This window comes from Erythrolamprus reginae, unplaced genomic scaffold, assembly GCF_031021105.1.
Source record: "Erythrolamprus reginae isolate rEryReg1 unplaced genomic scaffold, rEryReg1.hap1 H_35, whole genome shotgun sequence".
NCBI lineage: Eukaryota > Metazoa > Chordata > Lepidosauria > Squamata > Dipsadidae > Erythrolamprus > Erythrolamprus reginae.
In genome coordinates this window covers 274,663-285,973 of record NW_027248490.1, presented here as the reverse complement: position 1 = coordinate 285,973, position 11,311 = coordinate 274,663, and positions in this window count along the sequence as shown.

Sequence of the window (11,311 nt, the reverse complement as noted above, 5' to 3'; positions counted from 1 at the left end):
TCTGCTGCTTGGGAAGTATTTTGTCATATGGCTTGTTGTAGGAAATCTGTTTGTCTCAATATGTGGAGTTTTTAAATAACTAAGTATACAATAAATAGTATATATTATTAGACTTAACATTAACCATGTGTCTCTAGGGTGGTACATATGGGGAAACTATAGTCATACTTACAGGACGCCTTTACATATCAGATATACGACAATTGTCCCAAATTGTCTTGGAATTAGAATTTCTGTCCGTGAGTTGGTATTTGGCCAAAATAACCTTTTCCGTCATTCATAGTATCAAAAACACATTTGCTTGGTTATAGCAAAGGTAGACACCATGCAACACCTCTGAAATAAATAAGAATCCTGTTCACAGGATAGATTAACGGTAGGCTTCAACTTCACAAACAGGGATAAGCAGTTCCATTATTAAGGCTAACTTCAGCCAAGTGAATGGCCAGTCTTTATCAGAAATGAGCTGAGCTTGCATTATAATAAATATTTATTTGGGAGTAAGCTCTGGAAAAGAAATAACTATAGACTTTCATAATCAAGAACATTCAAAAAGATGAGTTTCTTCTCCTTTTATTTTTCCTTTTGTTCTGCCGGGCTCTCTGATAGGAGCCTCCCGAAAATTCAAGGGTACAAATTTCAGACACACACACGTTTGAAAATTCAAAACAATATTCTTTATCACAAAATTCAAAATAAACAAAGCACTCTTTTTGTATTGCAAAGAGCACTCTTCCCAAAACAACCAGGTAGTCTGTACAATTTCCCTTAAGCAATCATTAAGTACTTAGTTAGCAGCTGTGAAGAAACTTCACACCCCTTCTTCTTCCAACAAAGTGAGACACACACACACGTTGCTCTGCTTTGGTTTCAAAAGCGTGAAAAAGCAACAAAGTCCAGCAACCCAAGTTTCCTGACGAACTCCGATCAGATATTCTTCCACCATGGCTAAACTCACATGTTGCTATTTATATCAGCAGCCCTAATTACTGGAGCCCCACCCAAACACAGGTGGCCTCTCTTATTTCCTGTAATACGTTCTTACTTGGTCTCTTCTACGCATAATTCTGCGCTTGCGTGGGTCCAAAACGTCATCATCTGAATCAAGGGAAGATAAGGGAGATTGACTGCCTGGGCTGTGTGCTTAGCTCTCCTCTGCCGATTCACTCCCACCTTCTTTTTCATCTGAGGAAACTAAACTCTGAACTGATTCTGTCGGCAATAACACAGGCCTATGACATGTTGAATTTTCCCCTGCATCCACCTCCCCATTCCCTGGGGCAGGAGCTGGGCCAGAGCCAACCACAACACCTTTCCAGCCACTTGTGCCTCTCAGAGCTCTGCAGCTGAAGGGCATAGTATGATCTATAGCCATGATGGCAAACCTATGGCATGTGTGCCACAGGTGGCACGTGGTCCCATAGCAGAGGGCATGCAAGATGTTGTCCTATGTCAGCTCCAGTGCTCTTGCGCATGCTGGCCAGCTGATTTTCGGCCTTGGGGAAGGTCATTTTTCCCCCTGGACACTCGTGAAACCCCAGAGTGCAAAAAACCACCCAATGGGCAAACCAGAAGTTTGGAAAATGCACTTCTGGTTTGTCCATTGTGCTGCTTTTTGCGTTCCAGTGTTTCAGGAAGTTTTTTTGTTTCAGGAACAAAAACAGCACAATGGGCAAACCGGAAGGGCATTTTCTGAACTTCTAGTTTGTCTGTTGGGCTGTTTTTCAAACTTGGAGCTTCAAGAAGCTTCCCTGAACCCTCCAGAGTGCAAAAAACAGCACAATGGGCAAAGTCCATTTTTCCAAACTTCTGGTTTGCCTGTTTGGCTGTTTTTTCACCATCCCAGGCTTCAGTGAGGCTTGTACAGTACTTGCATGGGGATGGGACAGGGATTGTGCACATGTGCAGGGGCAGTGTAAGGTGTGCACATGCATGGGGGTTAGGGAAGGGGTGTGGGTATGTGCGCGCATGCTAGCACACCCACATACACACCCTTTTGGCTTGCTATCACTGATCTATAGGGTTGCTTAGTGGAAGAGAGGGGAAAAAATGTTTCCGTTAACTTAAACTCTCTTAAGAGTTAAATTTTGCAAAGCATGTATGTCCGTTCTCATATTTCTAATTAATAGCATTACAATTAACGTTATGGGATGAGTTCCATGGACAGTTGCTATGAGATTCTGTCTGAAGTCTTTTTAAAAAAATAATTATCAAAATTGTTAAGATTTTACTTACTTATAAACAAATGTCATTTTCGGCAACATTTCCTGCCCTTGATTCTGCGCCAAGTTTTTTTAGCACTTACCATTCTACTTGGAGTATTTCCACGTTTGGTAAAAGATAACTTTTTTAAAAAGACAATTTGTCTATATCAGAAAGTTGAAAATCTGGATGTCACTTTCTAATCTTCCATTTTTTTTAACCTATTTATTCAGATTTCCTAAAATGCTTACATTATTGAAATAAGCATATGTGAATTTTATTGAACTATATCTTATGTTCTGGTTTTGAGGTTTCCTTTCTGGAGATGGGGCAATGCTACTTTATGGGTCATATGCAGTAATGGGCAGCCAAAATGTTTACTGCCACACTGTGGGTGTGGCTTATTTTGTGGGTGTGGCTTAATGTTCACATCACTGGGTAGGAGTGGCTTGCCAGCCATGTGACCAGGTGGGAGTGGCTTGAACGATCATCATCGTTCAAGTGAACTGTTACGTCCTCGACTTACAACCTTTCCAGTGTTGCTCGCTGGAATGACAATTTGCTTCGCGTTTCCCACACTCTCCTTCCTGGGTCACCTCCCCACCTCAGGCTGGGTAGCTAGGCGAACAGGTGCTGCCAGAAGCATAAATGCTGCCAGCGCCGCTTCGACCCATGCCTTCTGCTTGCACCTCAGGCAGGAGGTGGCCACATGAGGCTGGAGGGGAGCTGGGCAGGAGAGAAGGGAGCTCGTCTGAGGCCAGGAAGGAGGAAAGAGGAAAAAAGCAAAGAACACAGACATAGCAGCAGCAGGGGAAAAAAGGAGAGCCGAGCCGAGATCAGTAATCCAGGAAGTGACAGCCGCCTATCAGCTGGAGCTGCACACTCATCTTCATTTCCACCGGTGGAACTGCGTTCCACCCCGTCCTGCCTGCTGCCCACCCCTGGTCATATGTAGTCTTCTTTCTAGGACTAAAAGCACATTGAAAATCACAAGAAACTGTATTACTGCCTTACTTAATTTTGTAAGAATCATTAACAGAGATAATATTACCAGTATTAATTTTAGAACATTAGTTTTATAATCAAATAATAAAGAGTCTGAAAGTTATTTGCATTGATAGACAACTCACAGCAGACGCAATAATATAATGACAAGGGAATCTATTATGAAAATGGAATCATTGAATCTTTGTTGTTGGAATAGAACAGCGAGACAATAAGAACCAAACTTACTGCCATTTTATTATAATGAAAAATGTTGAATAGCCTGCCTCAACCAATAGATTAAATCTAGAATCGGGGGCGGGGGGGGCAGATATCCAGATTGGAAAAGCACAGGTAAAACATCCAAAAGGAGGGAAGGTTCATTTTATGAACCTTTAGGACCTCATTTTATAAGGAAAGGGAAGGGGAGAGGAGAAGGGGAAGGGAAGGGGAAGGGGGGAAGGGGGAAAAGAAGGGGAGGGAGGGAAAGGAAAGGAAAGGAAAGGAAAGGAAAGGAAAGGAAGGGGGCTGTAACAGGAAATAAATGCACACACTTTTTACAAATGATTAAATGCAATCTATGTTTCTCCTGATTCATGTCAATGAAGATTGTCAATCATCCAGACATACCCATGCAAACACATGCAGAGTAAACCTAGTCTGATTTATACCACATAAACTGATCACTTTCATTCACCATTTGACATGACTTTATGACTCCGCGTAAAAGATTGGATTTCTATGTGTCTTTTCTTCTTTTTGTCAAGTTCCAGATAGGCAAAACTAATAATCATCAATGTCCCTATAGGAAAAATGCAACATGGGTATAAGGGGCAAGCAAGGTACTTGCATGTAATAAAAAAACACTCATATTACTCGTTTATAAATAGGATTGATGATCCAAAAAAAGAAGAAAAAAACAAGTGGATTTTTTTTCTTTCCTGTGCAATTATAACACATTGCAATGGTGTGATCTGCAAAATTCAGGAGGTGCAGCATTTCACAACCTGAGGGATAAAGCATAATCAGCTGCCTCGCATCAGGAATATCCTGGCTCTAGAATATGATATTCTTTGCTTCATTACACATCTCTAGTTGCAAAACTACTATGACGTCCCCCCTGCTTTGAATAGGACTCCTTGTAGACCCATACAATAATCTTAGCTGCAGTCTGGAAGGAAGCAATACCCTACTGCCTTTTACCAAGTATTAGGTACTTCCCAGTCAAAACTAGAGAGTGGTTATTCCTTAGAGATATTCCTTCAAAGAATTTATCTGGATACTCTCCTGCTTCTGCTGCAATCAAGATTAGCCATGTGCTGAGACAGAAAAAGTGTAACAGCAGGCAATTTCTTAGCAACCTTTACAAATGTTTGCTTTCGTCCTATTTTCACCTGTACTGCAGGTGAATAGGCATTCTTCCAGTTCATTATCATTTTCCTTTGGTCAATGACCATATCAAGAACAAGTGCACATATATATTTGAGATGATATAAATTAGCATAAAGTAATGGTAATCTAAAATTCACCTGAGCTTCACAGTTAAAAGAAATTAGTCAAGCCTGCTGACGCACAAAAAAATTAGCCACACACAACACATACACCTACACATATGTTTGCTTGAATGGAGAAGCAGTAAAGAGATGATTAAGTTTGTGCTGTATACTTCTTATCTATCAAGTGCACAATTTAAGAGGGCATATCATGTTGACTCATAAGAGCTATAGTAGCAAATTCTCCTACTGGGTTATTCTTATTTGTTCCAACTTCTCTAAGTAGGAAAGAGCATATGAAATAGATAATTTCATAGCTTCAAAGAACAATTTATTACATAGGCACCTTGGCTCAGTGGCTTTAAAATGCCAGAGAAGGTCTATATTTTGAGTCCTATCACTGCATGTTGGAATGAGCTCCTGACACTTGCCTTAGCTCCTGCCAACCTAACAGTGCAAAAGCATGCAAATATAAGTAGATAAGTAGGTATCACTTTAGTGGAAGGTAACAGCATTTCATGTTTCACCATATGCGTTGTGGGGTAATGTCATGCTGACAACAAGAACACAGAAACATCTTCAGAGAGCATTGGCTAAATGGCTCGAAACAGAGATGAGCACTACCCACTAAACAATTGGCTATGACATTGAGTAAAATTTGCAGGGGCTCTTGAAATTATAATAAACTGGAACCACTGATATAGGCTCGACTACTGTAACGCTCTCTACATGGAGCTACCTTTGAAAAATGTTCGGAAACTCCAAATCGTGCAGAATGCAACTGCAAGAGCTATCATGGGCTTTCCTAAATATGCCCATGTCACACCAACACTCCGCAGTCTGCATTGGTTGCTGATCGGTTTCCGGACACAATTCAAAGTGTTGGTTATGACCTATAAAGCCCTTCATGTAGAAACTTCCTGGTGAGTCAGTGGGATAACACCTGGGGTCGTGTTTTGGAAATTAACACTACAGCAAAAGAATAATCATGGAAGCCATCGAGATAGAAAAACATCCCCAAAATATGAACAAGTGGGATGACACCTCCCGCCTACCAGACATCTGGAAACCTGCCCTCAAACGTATCCCAGCCATAGAAACCAGACTCAGAACACACATTGCAAAACAATCAAGTAGCCTGCAAGCTCCAACTACTCAGGATATCACGCCTAATCTACAACCATTAACTAATCAGCATACCTCAGCTACATCAACGACCCCAGGTGTTACCCCACTGACTCACCAGGAAGTTTCTACACAGCAGGCAATTGCTGAGCCATCAAACCACACCCAGCCACCAGTATTTATAGAAGGAAGGCATCTCAGATCTCGCTGTGTTCGCCCTAGAACAAGGACAGAAACACCAGCCTGAAAATGATGAGTGGGACCTCGTCGAAACGTCGCCAGAAATTTCCAAATCCTACACGGGAAGAAACCCGAATATACCAAGACCGTATATATATATATATATATATATATATATATATATATATATATATATATATATATATATGTGTGTGTGTGTGTGTGTGTGTGTGTGTGTGTGTGTGTGTGTGTGTGTGTATCACATTTTTTTTGCTGAATTTGAAAATTAAGGGAGACAAGGATAGATCTATATATATGCTGTGCGTTTAAATAAACAAATAGTGACAATTCAATAAGGCACCTTTTAAGGCTGAATAAAGTGTAGAATGATGTGAAATAGAAGAATAACTAATGCAACAAATCATTGTTAAGGAAGGTTACCCTTGGTGTTTGATTCCTCTATTCTCCCTCATCAATATTGAAAAGACTTCAGAGAGTGCTCTGAACGTCTACATTTAAAGATGTGGTTGAAAGTATGTTCAATTGCACAAAAAGGCATCCAATTCACATTATGAGTAGAGATTTTTATGCCTTTTTTGATATTCCCTCAAGCGTTACATACCATCATAGCATCTGAATACCAGGTTAATTAATGGGAGCAGGCCTCAAAAGCAGTGGAGATAGTAAATGTTGTACTGAAAACCAAAGCATTCGGTTCCACACAAGTGTTTACCCTTTCCTGTGAAGTAAAAAGCTTTACATGGTTACTTATAATTTATATCCAATTTTCTGCGATGAGAGCCAGTTTGGTTTAGTGGTTAAGGCACAAGGATAGAAACTGGAGGTTGTGAGTTCCAGTCTTGCCCTGGGCTTGAATACAACTGAGTTGACCTTGAGCCAGTCACTCTTTCTCATCCTTAGGAAGCAAGCACAATACCATATCTGAAATCTTGCCCCCGACACACGCATCCCCCCCAAAAAACCTGCAGGAACTTGTCTAGGGAGTTGCCAGTCAACATCGACTTCAAGGCACCACTTAAATAAATAAATAATTTAGGAGTACTAAGCTCTCTGGAACTTATTCTTGAGGAGGGTTTTGCAAATCAGTTAAAACTGCAATCCTAACAAAAACAAAGTGCTCTTGCAGATCCAACTTCTCTTTATAGCTGGCTGATTAAGCATTTCCAACAAAGTTTCCTATCTGTCTATTACACTTTAATCACAGCACCTAAAAAAGATCTAGTGAGGTAAGCAAAATGAATTTTAATGAACAGAAAGGTGGTTAAAAAATAAATAGTAGAAAAAAGCAACGCAAAATAAAACATCTACACTTTTAAAAACATAAGGAAAGACAAATTACTTTTAGTAATTTATCCTCCCCTTCTCTTCTGTTTCCTATCACCCAACTTACCAGCTACAGTTTAAGTATAAAACAAACATTAATAATTGTTGTTAGATTATTGAAGTTCTAAAAGTCACATTTCAGATAAGTAATTCAGGATTGGTCTTTGATTTATTGTAGAATATTGCATATGCCATCAGAGTCACCTTAATTGTTGGATGGGCAGAATAAATAAGCAAATAAATAAGCAAAATAGCACTTTTTAACAGAACCAGCATATTTCCCCCACAATCCGGGTCCTCATTTTACCCACCTCAGAAGGATGGAAGGCTGAGTCAACCTTGAGCCGATGATGAGATTTGAACCACTGACCTACAGATCTGCAGTCAGCTTCAGTGGCCTGCAGTACAGCACTCTACCTGCTGCATCACCCGGGCTTGTGAAATTTTGATATATGTTACACATTCCTGGGTTAGTAATTATACCTGTCCTAAATAAAATGGTATTACTTTTTCACTCACCTTCGTCGTATTTATTAACAACTGGCATACGTTCAGTCAGTCTTAGTTCAAAACAAGACAATTAGTTTTGGTTATTTTATGAAACGTCCAAAGCCCCATTTTGGGCCTTGAAAGCCTCCTGCACCAACATGGAAGCCAAAACACAGTGTACAGCTAGTTTCAGCCTTTGTTGGGCATAACTGCACCCTGATACACTGGCCTGCTGCCGCCGCCTCTTTGCCAGTGGGAATGGCCTGACCCACAGTGCAAATGGACTGCAGCGGGGGTGCATGCACACAAACCCCCCAAAATGCAATGCAAGTGCCTACTGCACGGACCCTGTCCTCCAGCGCTTGTACGGCAGAGAACTGAAGATCAGATGGCCAGCGGGAGACACGCACGCATACACAGTGGAGCTGGTCTGGGACGATGGCTGTCATGTCCGCAGAGTGGGCTCTGCATGCCACCTGTGCCATAGGTTTGCCACATGACCTTATACTGACAGTGTTTTAGAAAAACATTAAAGATGAAACTCTTCCAGATATGTTTTTCAGGTTGTTAGATGACAATCATAATTGATATGTTAATTGTTGGTTTTGAGTAGGTTTTTATATTTAATGTATTACAGTGTTCCTCGATTTTCGCGGGTTCAAACTTCGCAAAAAGTCTATACCACGGTTTTTCAAAAATATTAATTAAAAAATACTTCAGTTTTTTCTCCTATACCATGGTTTTTCTCATCCGATGACATCATATGTCATCACCAAACTTTCATCCGCCTTTAATAAATATTTTTTTAAAATAAACTTTAATAAATAAACATGGTGAGTAATAATCTAAATGGTTGCTAAGGGAATGGAAAATTGCAATTTAGGGGTTTAAAGTGTTAAGGGAAGGCTTGTGATACTGTTCATAGCCAAAAATAGTGTATTTACTTCCGCATCTCTACTTCGCGGAAATTCGACTTTCGCGGGCGGTCTCGGAACGCATCCCCCACAAAAATTGAGGGAACACTGTATTACTAGAGTTTTGACTATTGCATGCTGGTGGGAGTCTAGATTGCAGCAGGTTATCATGGATTATCATTATTAATAATACAGATTATTACATTTATTTATAATGCCCTTTTAACAAAGGACAGAACAGCATGTTAGCAATAGCACTTTTTTTAACAGAGCCGTCATATTGCCCCCACAATCTGGGTCCTTATTTTACCCACCTCGGAAGGATGGAAGGCTGAGTCAACCTTGAGCCGGTGATGAGATTTGAACCTCTGACCTGCAGATCTACAGTTAGCTTTAGTGGCCTGCAGTACTGTACTCTACCTGCTGCATCTACCATTACATTACAGTACTACGACCCTGGTATCTTTCAGATATGATTCATTTATAGCTGGTTTAATGGTTGGGTTAGGGAAGCCATCATGGGAACTGAAAAATCCTGGGATTTCCAGTTTCAAAATATAAAGTGCCAGCTAAGAGAAGTTTGAGCCCGAGAATATTACGTTCCTGCACCAAAAGAATCTCTTCCTGAAGGTAAAAATCAATGCAATACTTGAGCTATCCTGATTCATTTAATTTTTAAAGAGCACAGATTCACAAGCAGCATGAGAAACAATACGGATAATTTATTATACTAATTTATCAACCACATCTTTATTTTAGCAGATTCAAGATGTCGCGAAAATAAACAAAACAACTTCACTAAAAAAGAAGACATTAACTTCATAAACAGGATTCCCCATTTTATTTCTTTTATTTTTTTTGCCCCACAGGAGATGCATGCTGTATTATTGTATAGGCAAGTTAAGTTGTTTTTTAAAACTATTATACCTCTGCTAAAAAAATTGCAAGTAGATTTAAATGCTTCAGCTCAACCCTAGGTGGCGCTGCGGATTAATAAAACCCTTTTTTTAAAAAAGACTCAATTGCCTCCTTTTTACCAGTTTCAAAAATTACATAGATCTGACATATTTTGACATGTATCAATTATGAATTAACCAAGTGCCAAGTTTCTCTCCCCCTCCCCTGAATATCAAAAATATCTTGTAAAAACTGACCCATAAAGAATGTCTTTAATCACAGCTGATATGTTTGGCCTGCAAAAATCAAGATTACCAGAGGTAGGATTTTTTTTCTCTATTGTTTGGCTGCCACACAGTGGTTATTTGAGTTTTTTGCAATCATGGTAAGGTAGTCCTCATTTAATAGCTGCTATTATTAAAATAAATTCAGCAAATAAATCAGCCTGTATTGGTGGCTTGTTCTATATTAATGATGTGTGTGTATGTGTGTGTTCAAATCAGTGTTGACATCTGATGGTTTCTCAGATAAGTCCCTATAGTGTTTTTAGCAATATTCTTTTTGAAAGGATTAGCCATTACCTAGTTCGGGGGCTAAGATAGAGTAATTGGACCAGTAGGTTTCATGCCAAGGCAGGACTTCCCAGTTTCTGGCCAAATGTCTTAAGCACTGGTTCTCTTTAAGATTAATAATTATGTTTTAATGTCCTGTAAATTTCCACTTGGTTAGATAATGTTAAAAGGCATTTCTGTACTTAAAACAAAATAGCAGGGGAAGGTGATTTAAAAAAAAATAAGCCACATGATCCTAGACAGAGAAAGCTGTAACAATACCTCATTGTTTCAGCATCTTGATACACAGTATAGACTCAGTAACTAATCTTTTAAACATTACAGTACATTACTCCATCATTTTTGCAATCTTTCTTTAAAAATGCACAAAATCCATGTATTTTTGCATTCATTTCTCCTAATGGGCATATTTTATATGCATCTTTCCCCTAATAAATATATTCTTGAGCTGACTGTGGCTAAACACATGCATCTGCATTTACATTTTACTGAACTGTAAACCACATCACAAAATGTGGAAGTGTGCATTATTTTCCACTTCACGTATACATTTGGAAAGCCTGGATTTATCCACCATTCCTCACCAACATCCTTATTGCATGTTACTTGCAGTTTCGAAAAGGGGCCAGATCATCATAATATCTTCATAAATGACTTAGATGAGGGAATAGAAGAGGAACTCACCAAATTTGCAAATGACACTAAACTGACAGGAATAGCCAATGCCCCAGAAATCAAGCTCAGGGTCCAAAAAGATCTTGACAAACTTGAACATTAAAACATTTTGAACATTTTGTTGGTCCTATCCAACAAAATAAATTTCAATGTGGAGAAAAGCAAAGTTTTACATTGAGGCAGGGGAAAAAAACAAAGGTATAAAGTACGCATTAGTCGAGACCTGCCTCAAAAACATTAACTGTGAGAGAGACATTAGAGTCCTAGAAGATAATCACTTGAATATGAGGCAGAGATGTGTGACAGCAGCCGAAAAAGCTAATACAGTCCTTGGTTGTATAAACAGAGGCATAGAATCAAGATCACGTGAAGTACTAGTGCCACTTTATAAAACGCTGTTAAGACTACATCTGGAATACCACAACCAATTTTCACT